Raw genomic sequence first — 12236 nt, forward strand, 5'->3', positions numbered from 1 at the left:
TGGATACCATAGTGAAAGCTGACCTGTAACTACTGGCTTAACACAGTATGAATTAGTAACTTACAGTGAAAGGGTTTTTTTTTCCTGGATTCCCACAGAGTTTACATTTTTGCAAGCAAGCAAAGCCAAATGAAAATATGAAAGCCTTACAGACCCCTGGGCTTGTCAGCCACTATGTAAGGCAAAGTTCAGCGCTCTGCTCTCCATCGCTGAGATTCTTGGCAGGCGTGACAAAGCTTTCCTCCTACCGCTGCTGGAGCCTTGCCACGGCTGTTTTGACTGTCTCCTTATTTTAGTCTCTGAGAAGCTGACAGAGGACATCTGACATTATACCTGTATCTTTTTTTGTGGAGGGGAAAAAAATAAAATTGGCTCTTGAAACCGCTGTGTTTGTTCCTTGAGAAATTCTTAAAGTATTGAAATTTGATTGGAAGTTCCAAACACTTCAAACAGATGCTTCTATTAAACAGGAATTGGTGGCAAACCAGAGCACTAGTAAAAGTAATGATTTTACAATATCTTGCACTTATTTTAAATTCTTTTAGCAAGGGTGCTCGTGAAATTCCTAGGTGGTGACAGCCTTTTCTTTTGTTTGGGTTTTTTTTCCCCTCCATGTAAGAAAAGTGCCTTACCAACACACGTTGTTTTTCTGCATGGAGATATGACTTGCTTTTACCTGCTTTAGCTTTATTCTTCTATGTAAAACATCATGCTACTCAAACTGTACGTGCAGGTGGTTCTGTATGCCTGGAAAAGGAAACACCCTTTGAAAGCAGGCTCTGAAATCACTTCACCTAGATAACACTGTTAATGAAAACAGAGAAATCTGTACAGGACCTTCCATCATTTAAAAGATAAAACAATATTGCCTTTACCACTCATCTTTCATTTCAGATTCTGAAAATGTTTATTATTAGAATGAGAAGGATATAAACATAAAGGTTGGATGCCACAAATCTGATAAGGCTATTGATTTGAGGCCCAAACCTTTATTTTTCAGGTAAACTTTCATTTTAAACTATTGCAGCAAGCACTTTACACAGATTCCCTGCAGGGACTATTGCCTTTAGGAATGAGAAGGAACTAAAAGCATTGCTTGTCTTACTAGTAAAGTATTACCAGAGTGACAATTACAGCTATCACAGAATGAGAGTCCATTTTTCCGACTGCAGACTTTGATTCTTTACTGACATGAGTAGAAGTTCTACTCGCAGGGTCAGGAAATGTGTGTTGTCTACTATAAGACAGGTTTATTACTACTAACATGTATTTTGAATAGCGTTAAATCACAAACCTAAATTCTGATTATAAAGTCACAAAACAGCTGTTGCAGAACACAGTACTGTATCTCCTTAAGTAGGTAACAATTTGTTGCTTTGAGGTAAAATAGTAATAATCCAGTTAGGATTTTTAAATTTTTTGCAAGTTCAAGTTTCTCTTTTAAGTTAGGCTTCACATGCAAGGAATCATAGGGAGCAATCACTAGAATGATTTAAGCTTTATGAACCTAATGGCACTCCAACTCAAATAATTATTTCTCTCATCCCCTGTAAGAGTGCTCATTATTGGTTCTGTTTCCCGAGTTAAACAGAAGCCAGGAAAATTACACAGTTTAAGCTGAGAGTCTACACGTGAAAAATATGCATAGAAGAAGTTTTTCAAAACAGCCTAGGTTCTGTTGACTGGCTGAGATGTAGCAGTGGACACAAGAAAAAAAATTATCTGCAATAACCAACACTCTAAAGAAGCTCTCATGTTTTGAGAACAGATTGTTGTTCATCACCCATCGCAGAAAAGCAACAAAAAATTGTCAGAGTCTGGAAAACTTCTGCTTAACAACTACCAACAAGGTGGAAATTTCAGCTGTCGTGCTCTCTAACAGAGTGAATACAAAGGTTCTCTATAAACTAGCAGTGAACCAACTTTAAAGGTTACTTTAACATCCAGACCTGCTGATCATCTTTAGCTTGATATCCTAGCTTGAGCTTGTTCCTCCCCTGAGCTTCCACTTAAGTGGTAGCACTTTAAAAGGATTCATTAAGAAATGGCTCAGAGCTCCTGTCCACACCTTCACCATCTTCCCCTCCGTCCTCCCTGCGGCACTGCATCTGTAAACACAGTGTGACACAGGGCTCAGTTCTTATGCCACGGTCCTGTCACGGTGCATCTGTTACTGGAAATTTTTAAGCTGCTTTTGATGGAAAATCAGTAGCCTTCATTATATTTTGTTAGGCTTCAAATACTAATTTATTGACAAAATAGTGGAAATACATCCTTAAAGAGAGGTGCAGGGTACAGTAAAACATTTTCTATGCATATTAAGAAGATGTGGATATGAGGTCAGTGATGCATAAAACACCATCTGTAGTGTACCAAGTCTATGCTTAATTCAATGTAATGAACTTCACCTCAGCCATGAAATATGTCTTCCACGCAGCCACTGATAGGGAAGAAAGGTTGTGCTGGAGAGCAGATTCATCTGCTTGTTCAGAGGCTGTGAATAGCAAGGATGCATTAGCCATTGAAGAGCCTGCTCCACTGCCTATTCAACACCAACTGTGACTTTTAATACAAGGGTCCGCCAACTCCGTTACGTCTGCGTGAACCAGAAAATTCATGTGGTATCCCTTACCTCAGGATCACTTATTAGAATATTTGCTATTATTTCTGTACTTAGAAAGAAAAGTCACGTTTCTCAGCACAGATATAGCAAATGTAGTCATGCTGATACTTGACGTTGGGGAGTTTCATTTCCTTGAAGCTCTTCTCTTTCCTCTGTCCTTGGAAAAACAGAAATGCAATTAGGAAGTCAAATCGCTGTCTATTGGTTATCTATGGAAAGTTGGCACATTCCTCACATGATCTTTATTTTTGCCTTGAAAAGAGCTAATGTGCTCTTTTGCCTTGCATATGGTCTGGAATGAACCTCTAGCTCCTGTTTACACTCCCTCAGAGAAGTTACTTTTTTTTTCCCCTAACGCAGGCTAGAAATAAAAAAAAAAAAAAAAGACAAGCTTAAAATTGAAGATAAATATTTTACGAGTTACAAATATATGTCTAATATTATTTTCAAGTCATTTCAAATGCTAGGATAAGAAGGGATTTTCAAATGACATTTTAATTAGAAAGTGGTTTTGTAGAATTGGTATTATGGGCCAAAAGTTATTTGTCACGTCATAGAGACACTTGCCAGAAATGCAGGGATGACAGGCAGCAGCTGCAAAATGGCTGCGTCTTGCTAAGAGGCACTGAGCTGGAAGACGTTGCAAAGATATTCAGATACTTTCGGAAGTCCTTGATGAAAACTTAACTAGAACAGGATGAAATCCAGTAAGGTATGTAAAAGCATATAGTCTGTCTGCCTATAAAGCTGTAAGATTGCATTTTCTTACATGTCCTCTGCTAAAGTTAGTCAGTCAGGTGCAGTTTCTGCCTTTTGGTGAATGAAAGTTATTTTTCACTCTATTTACTACAGCATCAGACATGCAATTTTTTGTAAGTCCTTAAAATACTTGGGCCTCTACCAACAGGGAAAGTGGGTTTCTCAGCTGAGTTTTGGTGGTTCTTTCTGCGGGAGAGCTACATGTTCAAGGGAAAACAGGTTACGATATATCAGCTTTTGCTATTTAGTACCAAAACCATAGTACGTGTACCATGCGCATCCTCATGTAAGCACACATGTACTATCAAACTCTAAATGTGCAAAAAAATTGAGATTTTGGAGGGGGAAGTTTCTTCAAAAAGGAAACTGTAAATAGTCTATTTTAATAGATCAAAACCTGAGTTTAGTGCATTCTGATTCTAGCAATAAGCATGCTCTCTGATTTGCCCCTGGGAGCAATCACATTCATTGTGCTCATGACATGTAAAAATATACAAGAAATAATACTTCTGAGGTTTCACATCCTTTCACGACGTAATCAGAAGACCCAGGAGTAGATGTCTGAGCAATGATAGGAGTACTGTGGAGTTACTTGTTTCCCATGGAAATCATTTGTGACTTCCCGCTCTTTACTGCCACACATCTTCAAAGCACAAAAACAGCTTGTGTTTTGAGCAGAACAATTATTTGCTTTACATCAAAGTTTTATGTAGTTCTTAAACTAGGTTTCAAAGGAGTAAAATTAATGCAGGTCTGTATAACACATGGGTGGTGATGTGTTTTCCGCTCCTAGTACGCTTTCTATTGATAGATTTCAGTATACTTTACAAACGTTAATAGTTCAGCTGCTTGCCAGAAAGAAAATATGGTTTGCTGTTTCAGAATAAGGACCACTGCTAGTTATTGCTAATCCCTTCTACTTTTGCAAAGAATTATAAAAGCAGTCATCTCCACGCCTTACCTGCTGTGTGATTATAGTCTGATATATCTCCAAGTATTTCAGTTTTAAGTATTTGGGTGGTTTAGTCCTATATAGTATAATTCTGCCTCGCAGGATCATACTCTTGTTGCTGCTTGCATTGCTCCTATGGGTAAGAGCTTTTAAAAAACCCCAGGCCTGTTGTCTTATGCTTAATGGATTAAACTGCTGTCTGCACAGGTTGTTTAACATCACGCTTACGATGCAACTAAAATACTTGGAAAAAATGAATTAAAAACAGAAATGGGGTTACTCATATTATAAAAATCTACGTTCTGCATATTGTCCTGTAAGAGTCTACCAATATAGACAACTGTTGAACATAGACAACATTCCATGATAATCCCGATTTTTTGCTCCAACTATTAGTCGATTTATTTCATCCTCAAAATAAGAGTTCAGTGTTAACTAGTAATATTACTGTCCACATTTTTTACTACCTTCATGCTGATTGAATCATAGAATAGCTCAAAGCCTTGTCTGTGATCACTTGCTGTAACTGTGTACAGCGTTTGCCACCGTGGTGATGTGACTGTCCTGTACTGTGGGACTCCTAATTCTGTCAGTGAGAAGTGCTAGTTCTGCAGATTATGTGCAGAAAGCCAGTTGTGAACGTTTTGCTATTGAAATTCACGTTCAGTCCAAAACTTGTGTGAACTGAATGTTGTTTCTGTTTCTTGAAAAGGTTAAAATGGCTTCAATTTTGTAATGCATTCACACTAAACAATCCGTTCGAGCCATTATGTTTGTAGGTCTTTCAAGAAGCTGTATGCCTCCATCGGGGAAGAGATGAGTGTCGTTGTTTTTCAGTATTATATTTACCTCCATTGTAACCCTTTATTAAAACGCTCTTTAGACTTGATTTTTTTTAAATGGGGTTAGGTCCTGGTTAGGTTCAAGAACAAAACTAAGACAAAAATTGTTTTCTTTCATACTCCAGTTCCTTGTGGTCAGGAGCTGAGGTAGCAAATGTATTCTGCTTTCCAGGCCGCTGTTACACTGGTAACAGTAACAGCGGAGATGTACGCTATTGCAGGTAAATAACTTTTGTATAACGTCCTGACTGTGTGACTTAGATGGGCAAAGGCTCCTCTCAGAACAGGGAAACCTCACCCCTCAGCCCTGAACCTCCATCTCAGGCAGAATCCCAGTCGGGGGTAACAACTAAATCTCTCTTCTTAGTGTCTAATTGCTTGTTACACAGTGCTGTTAACATTTCTATTTCATATTTTTACTGTAAATCTCCATGTTTTCTTTTTCTACTTACAGACCCTCAGTTCTTCAGTAAGATGTGTTTCTTTCCAGGCCAGCCCAAGAGAGGAGTCTTAGAGAAATAAAAATGAAGTGGCTAAGGAGTCCCATTTAGACATCGTGCTTTCTTCTCGTCTCTTCAGTCGCCCTTAGACAGCTCTGCCCGCCTTCAGACTGACTTACGTGTTCAGACTGCCAGACTTGCTGGAGTCAAATCCAAGGGGAATAACATGAACTCCATTAACCCCGACGCATAGTCTGATTCTCCCACGTGCCAAAATCCTTAGAGGCTCTATCTGTCTGAGGGCCAACTTGCATACCGAGGGTCAGAAAAACTTGAAAATTAAAATTGTTTCAGGCAACCAGGGCCTAATGGAAGTCATCGCTCCCTCGATCTCCTTCAGCAGTGGACAGGGTGAATTTGCATAGTTTGCTTTTTTTTTTTTCCTTTTCCTTTTCTCCTCCACAATGTATTTTCTGTCAGGATGGCTAAGTGGTGTGGCCGAGGGCAGGAGAGCTGCTTCCATGCCCAGCCTTATGAAATATATTTCGTCTCGTGAAGGAAGTCAGCTCTCAGGAACTAGAGGAAGGAAATACTTTTCCTGTTTCATATTAGCCCCAAAGACACTAAAGCTACTTTTGTGATTAATCTAACCAAGTAGCAGTTTGTCAGTATGAAAGGAGATGTGTATGTTGCTAATCTCTGAATGTCTTTCCTCTTTGGAGTTCAAAAATGGTATAAAATCCTTGGTATAGGCATAGTTTTTAACAGGAAAAACGCTATATTTTTCCTTCAGTCATATAGCCGGCCATAGGTCACAAATGGAAAATAAAAGCACTCAGTGAGAGGCACTCTTCACGCTTTCTCCATCTCAGATATTTTATAGTTCTTTTCTAAAAATAGATTTTGTCTAGAACAAAAGTTGCACTTTGAGATAGTCTAAAAGATGCTTCAGCGAAATGAGGCCACACAGCGCAAGGTATGCTTTGTGGGAAGTACTTGATTAAGGATTGTTGTTGTTTCTTGTTTTGGTCCTTTCTGTGGCCCTGGAGGTCTTTGTGGGAATACGTTCCAGTAAAACTACAAAAACAGTTCTCTTACTTTGTCTACTGGGTGGTTCATTCTTTGGCAGAATACTTAAACAAGTGGTGTATGAAAACTTAAAGGAAAAGCTGAAAAACATGTTAAAAACTGGACACGAGAGCGCTAAAATGAAGACAGTGCATTACTCAATAGTTGTTTTGTTTTTTGTGGTTAGTCAAACTGTCCTTTCTCTGCACAACTGTGGGGATTGCTAAGCATGAAAGATCCCCTTTTGTAAACGATCCAAGCCTCAGCATATTTGCTGTGTCAGCTTTCTCATCGGTTTAGGTACTGGTAGCAGGAAAGAAGTGCCATGACTTGTGACTGGTTCAATGACCAGATGTTTCTGAAGTAACAGTTAAGGAATAAAAATGACCCTTGAATCGTTATTTTGATCTGGAGAATATATTCTTGGGATTAAGGCAAAATTTGGTGTGGTTTTCAGCTTTGATTAACTAAAAGAAAAATTATTTCACATGGGAAAATATAAATTTAAAAACCACGTGTGAGAAATTAAAAACTACAAAATATTAAAGTAGACTCTAAACTGCTTTGGTGTACTGTCCACAGTAATATTATTGTTGCCCTGTGAGGTCAGCATTCTCGGTAGCATAAATAGTTGTGGGTCACGCTTTTAGCTTTAATCTTTGGGATCTAGCAGGCCTCAAAGCTGCCTAATTTCACATGATAATTTGATTCTGGCACTATTTTTATATTTTCTAAGCTTGTGATCATAAACTGGGATTGCTTTAGTTTCTCCAGAAGTGAAAGTGAAAAATGTATACATTGAAACATCACCAGTGTACTTGGAGGCATTACTGCTTTTTTGACTATAGGTACCTCCAACTGGATATGCAGTAAGAGGCCTTTGCCACCCAGTACAAGAGACCTCTTTCATTACACGTATCCCTAATACTTTACATAAATACGGAATAATTTTTTCCCCCATCTTTCTTAACAGCCTGTAGGTTTAAAAGCTTTTCAACAGTATGGTACACGAAACAAGTTTCTCAGCGCGATCCTTAACTTTTCTAGCAGAGAAGCCTCAACTTGTTCAGTAGTGCTGATGGTTTCCCAAATGATCCCAAGAAACAAGCCTTTAGTAAGTCCCTGCACAAACTTTTCAGAGAGGGCTTTTTTTGTTTTTTTGAATCATTCATAACTGCTCATGTTTCACAAATTCCTTGATTGCGGAAATATTGTCTAGTGACATCTTGCGCTAGCTTCCCTAGGGATGCAGAAAGTTAATACCAAATTACACGTGATTTCAGTGCCATGAAACAGGAGTCCTCGTCCTTTTGGTGGCAACCTCACTTTTGGGTTTGTGGACGCATGGTATCATTTCTGGGTACGAGCCCTCCCTTAGAATTAAATGGTTTGGGTTTCCCACTGCATTTACAGGTCTTCGCTCCTTGTTTAGGAACTACTGCAGTAGATAACTGCTCGTGCTGAGTGAGTGTGTTAAATAATATGTGTGTTATTTGGAGGCAGTGCAGCCCAGTGACATGAAGTAATCTGTGTCTTTCAAGACTCTGAGAACTGGCTCTACATGTTACCACACCAGGATTCATTCCATATGCATAGAGATAGAGAGGTATATTTATAATGGAAAATGTGAAAAAGCATCTGTAGATATGCACTGTTATTTCAAAGCTGTAAATTCTTTGAAGCCACGCAACCTTAGGAAATACAAAGATACAAAGTACAAATATAATTACATGCCTGATTACTTTGAATTGTTATTACACACTACAAGCATGAACCGAGAAAGATCATATGTATGTTTGTCCAGTTGAGACTTTTGCTTAGCAAAAGGGTACTATCTGCCCAACTTTTCCATCTGATTGACCTCATGGGCTTCAACAGAGTTTGTTTGTAATCTTAAACATGGATGTATGCACAAGTAGCTGAATTGCTGTCCAAGTAAGCTTTTTTTTTTTGGCAGATCTAGGAACTCATGTCTCTGGGAAGATAAAGAATATCATTAAACTTAATAGACTGGTAGCACATGCTTAATCTTTTGGAACATTTTCAACATATGCGGTGTTGGAAAACCAGAAGCTCATTAAGAACATGTGGTGCCTACCTCCTTGACATGAAATTTCTGCCTCCTCTCCTCCCTCCATTTCCCACTCTCTGAAGGGCTCTAGAAGTCTGATTTTTGCGAACCTGTATGTAAGTCATTTCTAATACATCTGAATTGTCCCAATAAATTAAACTAGTCTAACTTTATGTGCTCTAACTCATGTGGAAGGACTAGGTCTTTTAGTTTGTAACTTTAATGATACTAAAGTTCTGAACAAAGACCGAGAAAGATTTAGATCTTATTTGGATTGGTAAAAATCAACATGCTAGAACTGCATCTAGTACTGTAGGAACAACTTTAAATGTCTGGCAAAGTGAATAGTTTCTCTGACTAGATTTAGTTAATTCAGTGTCCCTCGGTCTACTGCTGTGCGTTCCCTGCACGTACAGCTTTATATGTCTACAGTCAAGGCTTGATTTGGGGGGAATTGTTTACTTAGTGTGCTAAACTACCTTCATTGCAAGCTAGATTTGATTAGAATTGCTTTCTTTTTATCCTTTTAAATAATAGTATCTGCTCCAGAGTTTTAGAAAAGTTAAACCAAACAAATCGTAAATGTTCTGTGTATATCATCTGGTTCTGATTACCTACTTTATTTTATTTTCTAAATAGCAGTGGAACATATTCAGCAAATAAGTGTACAGTCCAGAAACATGGTATTGATTAATGAGATACATGTTTTGGACTTGCCTGCCATATAGCTCAGTGGTTTCTGGGCATATTGGTGCATTGCAGAGAGTTCCCTGATTTCTCTTGTTAGCACACAGTTGGGAGTTGATATTGCTTAAACTACAGACAAGGCAAAATACTGAAAGGAAATAGATTCTTTGCTATGTAACAGTGCCCTGTATTGTATTTATGGAGTGCTAATGTATTAATGTAAAAGGATCCTTTTACATTAATTATGATTTCCGAAGAAGAAAGTCAGAAATAAGTGGCTTGAGTATTATAGGATTATAAATTAATTATAGGCATGAAATTTAAGGTAAATAAATAGAAGGCAGTTTCTTAGTAACTTCTTTTGGCTAAGATGTTCAGACAAGTAGATGAATTAAAAAACAAATAGTCCTCAAAGTTGCGTTTCCTCTTTCAGAATCACCAATTGTTTTCAGAGTGCAACAATGTACGCTATTGAAAGTGTTTAATGGAACAAGTGGTTAGTAAAATCTGTCTAACCAGTGATATCTAACATCCCAGGAATGACACTTGATAAAGGATATGGTAAGAAACTCTCATCTTGTTCTATGGAATATACCATTGATATGTCAAATTCCTTTAAAGATGTACTCTGCATGTCTAAAATGTGTTCTTCCTTTCTTTTCATCTTCTCTGGTTGAGCACAGCCGTGGGATAGTATTATGTTAGTAATGGGCGCTGCGTTTCCTTCGAACCATTCTTGGGGCTCCTGACAGTGTCTGCATACCTTCTCTAAGCTATCGGTTAGGACTTGTCCTGTTTCTCTAAAGAGAATATGCTGTAAATACTAACATCTGCTCATATATCTATTGGATGTATCAGTAGACTTGCAGGAGGTGGAGTGATGGAGTAAGCCAGAGACACAGCTGTCAGGTTACTTCTACAATATTTCCCTCTCTTTTCCCTCGAAAGAGCAGAAGTGTAACTGAACTGTCCCCTCTGGAAACTTGAGGCTGAAGGTAGATTTACTGTCAAGAAAACTTTTCAAAGTATTTAACTCACATGTCATCTTTTATTTCTGTCCATTACACTTAGATGTACAAATGTGATGCGCCTTCCCCTCCTTGTTTCCAGATACTGTTGTAATAAAAGATTACATACATAAATAAATTAGTTAAATTCTAATAGTCTACAAATATTTGAAGATGCTATGAACTTTCTAAACTATTTTTGAGGTTACTCATTACTTCAATCAATTAATGTTTGTTTAAATGCAAACACAGCTGTTTCATATGTTTGTTTGGTTTTTACTCCCCTCATGAGGGACTCGGGAAGTGAGCAAACGAAACACATTGGGTTGACAAACCTTATTTCTTCAAAGCCCATAATCTCAAATGACAAATATTCTTGCTCTCCAAACCAGGGGGGGAAGTGGATGAGAAATTGGCTTGGGTTTTAGTTGGGTTTTTTTCTGATGTTGTTGCCTTCTGGTTTGTAACTTACCCTCGAAGCCATAAAATGAATAAAACTGAGCTTCCAGTAACTGCTTTTAGGATGGATCTTGTCTCCGTCAGTGTGACAGCAAAATGCACAGACACATATGTTCACAGGGTCCCCTCAGTGCCGTATCTGGAATACGTATTTGGCCTTACAAGCCCCGAGTATAAAAACCCAACAAATTTGGTTTTGACTCTCATCTCTGCTTACGTCAGCGACCATGCACAAACCCCCCTTTGCCCTGGGCGACCTCTGGGCTGTATTTAAGCAGCAGCCACCCCCCATAGCACAAGACAGGCTTCACCTAGTCAGAAGAAGCAAAAGAACTTGGACCAACATAATATTTGCCTGTGCCTTTCAACCCCTCTGATCTGAAATACGCACGAATTAGCCCTATTTCACTATTGCTTTACAGAAAATAGCACCAGAAATACTCACTTCTTTTGAATCTCTCTCAATAACACCTTCCTACAGGGTACTTTACAATTTCCAAATTGTTCAAGTTTTTCCAAAGATTTCTAATATTCTAGTTTTTCTTTCTTTAAATATATATTTCCATCATTTTATGCTAATTTTTCTTTATAAACATGAAACGCCTGACCTTTTTGGTAGTTTGAGCAAGTAGTAAATACAGGATTAGCAAACTTGTACAATGGGTTGGTTGATATTTCTTTCTTTGCAGTGTGATCTCATTAATGAATAGTCAAATTGGATTTGGAAAATGAACACAGGATAAAAGAAAGCTGCTTTGTACCTCTCAGATTCTACTTAAGAAATAATTCATGTTGACTGGATCTAATAAAAAGGTAGACTTTTCAATTTATCATTTTAAATTGAATGTTTACTATGGAATTCCTTATTCTTCTAATTTATTGAGAAATAACAACACCTAAAGATTCTGAGATCATTTCTGTGGAACCCTGCTGATTTCATTCTTACTAAATTCTATAGATCTAAACCTACAGCTATTATAAAACTTGAAAGAAAATGACAATTAAAGTGATTAGTTCAGTAAAATGTTAAGAAAATTAACCTAATCCCTATTGTTAAGTGGACAGATTTTTTTTTTTTTTCCTATGGAGGAAAAAAGTTACAACAAATGACTCATAAAAAGATTTTATTTTTTGAGGTCTGTCAGGCTGTTCATATTTTAAACTTTATTTAGATCAGAGCTATGTTTTCATTAGTCTAGATATGTGGTTCCTTAGTAACTCTTGAATCTTTTTTAAAAAAGATGTCTAAAACAACCCTACGGTTTAGATCCTTAATGAACGTGGCCTACTTCCATGGCTCAATTCTGTTTTCTTGTTAATGAATATTT

At 37.7% G+C, this 12236-nt stretch overlaps 1 long non-coding RNA gene across 1 annotated transcript; it reads left to right on the forward strand.

The window, feature by feature from the left end:
* Window positions 1–3209: 3209 nt before the first annotated feature.
* LOC103926159 lies at window positions 3210–9030 on the forward strand. The gene is made up of 3 exons (XR_664063.1): window positions 3210–3335; window positions 5631–6027; window positions 8642–9030. It is a non-coding gene; the product is annotated as an uncharacterized LOC103926159 (long non-coding RNA).
* The last annotated feature ends 3206 nt before the right edge of the window (window positions 9031–12236 follow it).

This window comes from Pygoscelis adeliae, unplaced genomic scaffold (genome assembly GCF_000699105.1).
Source record: "Pygoscelis adeliae isolate BGI_AS28 unplaced genomic scaffold, ASM69910v1 Scaffold212, whole genome shotgun sequence".
Taxonomy (NCBI): Eukaryota; Metazoa; Chordata; class Aves; order Sphenisciformes; family Spheniscidae; genus Pygoscelis; species Pygoscelis adeliae.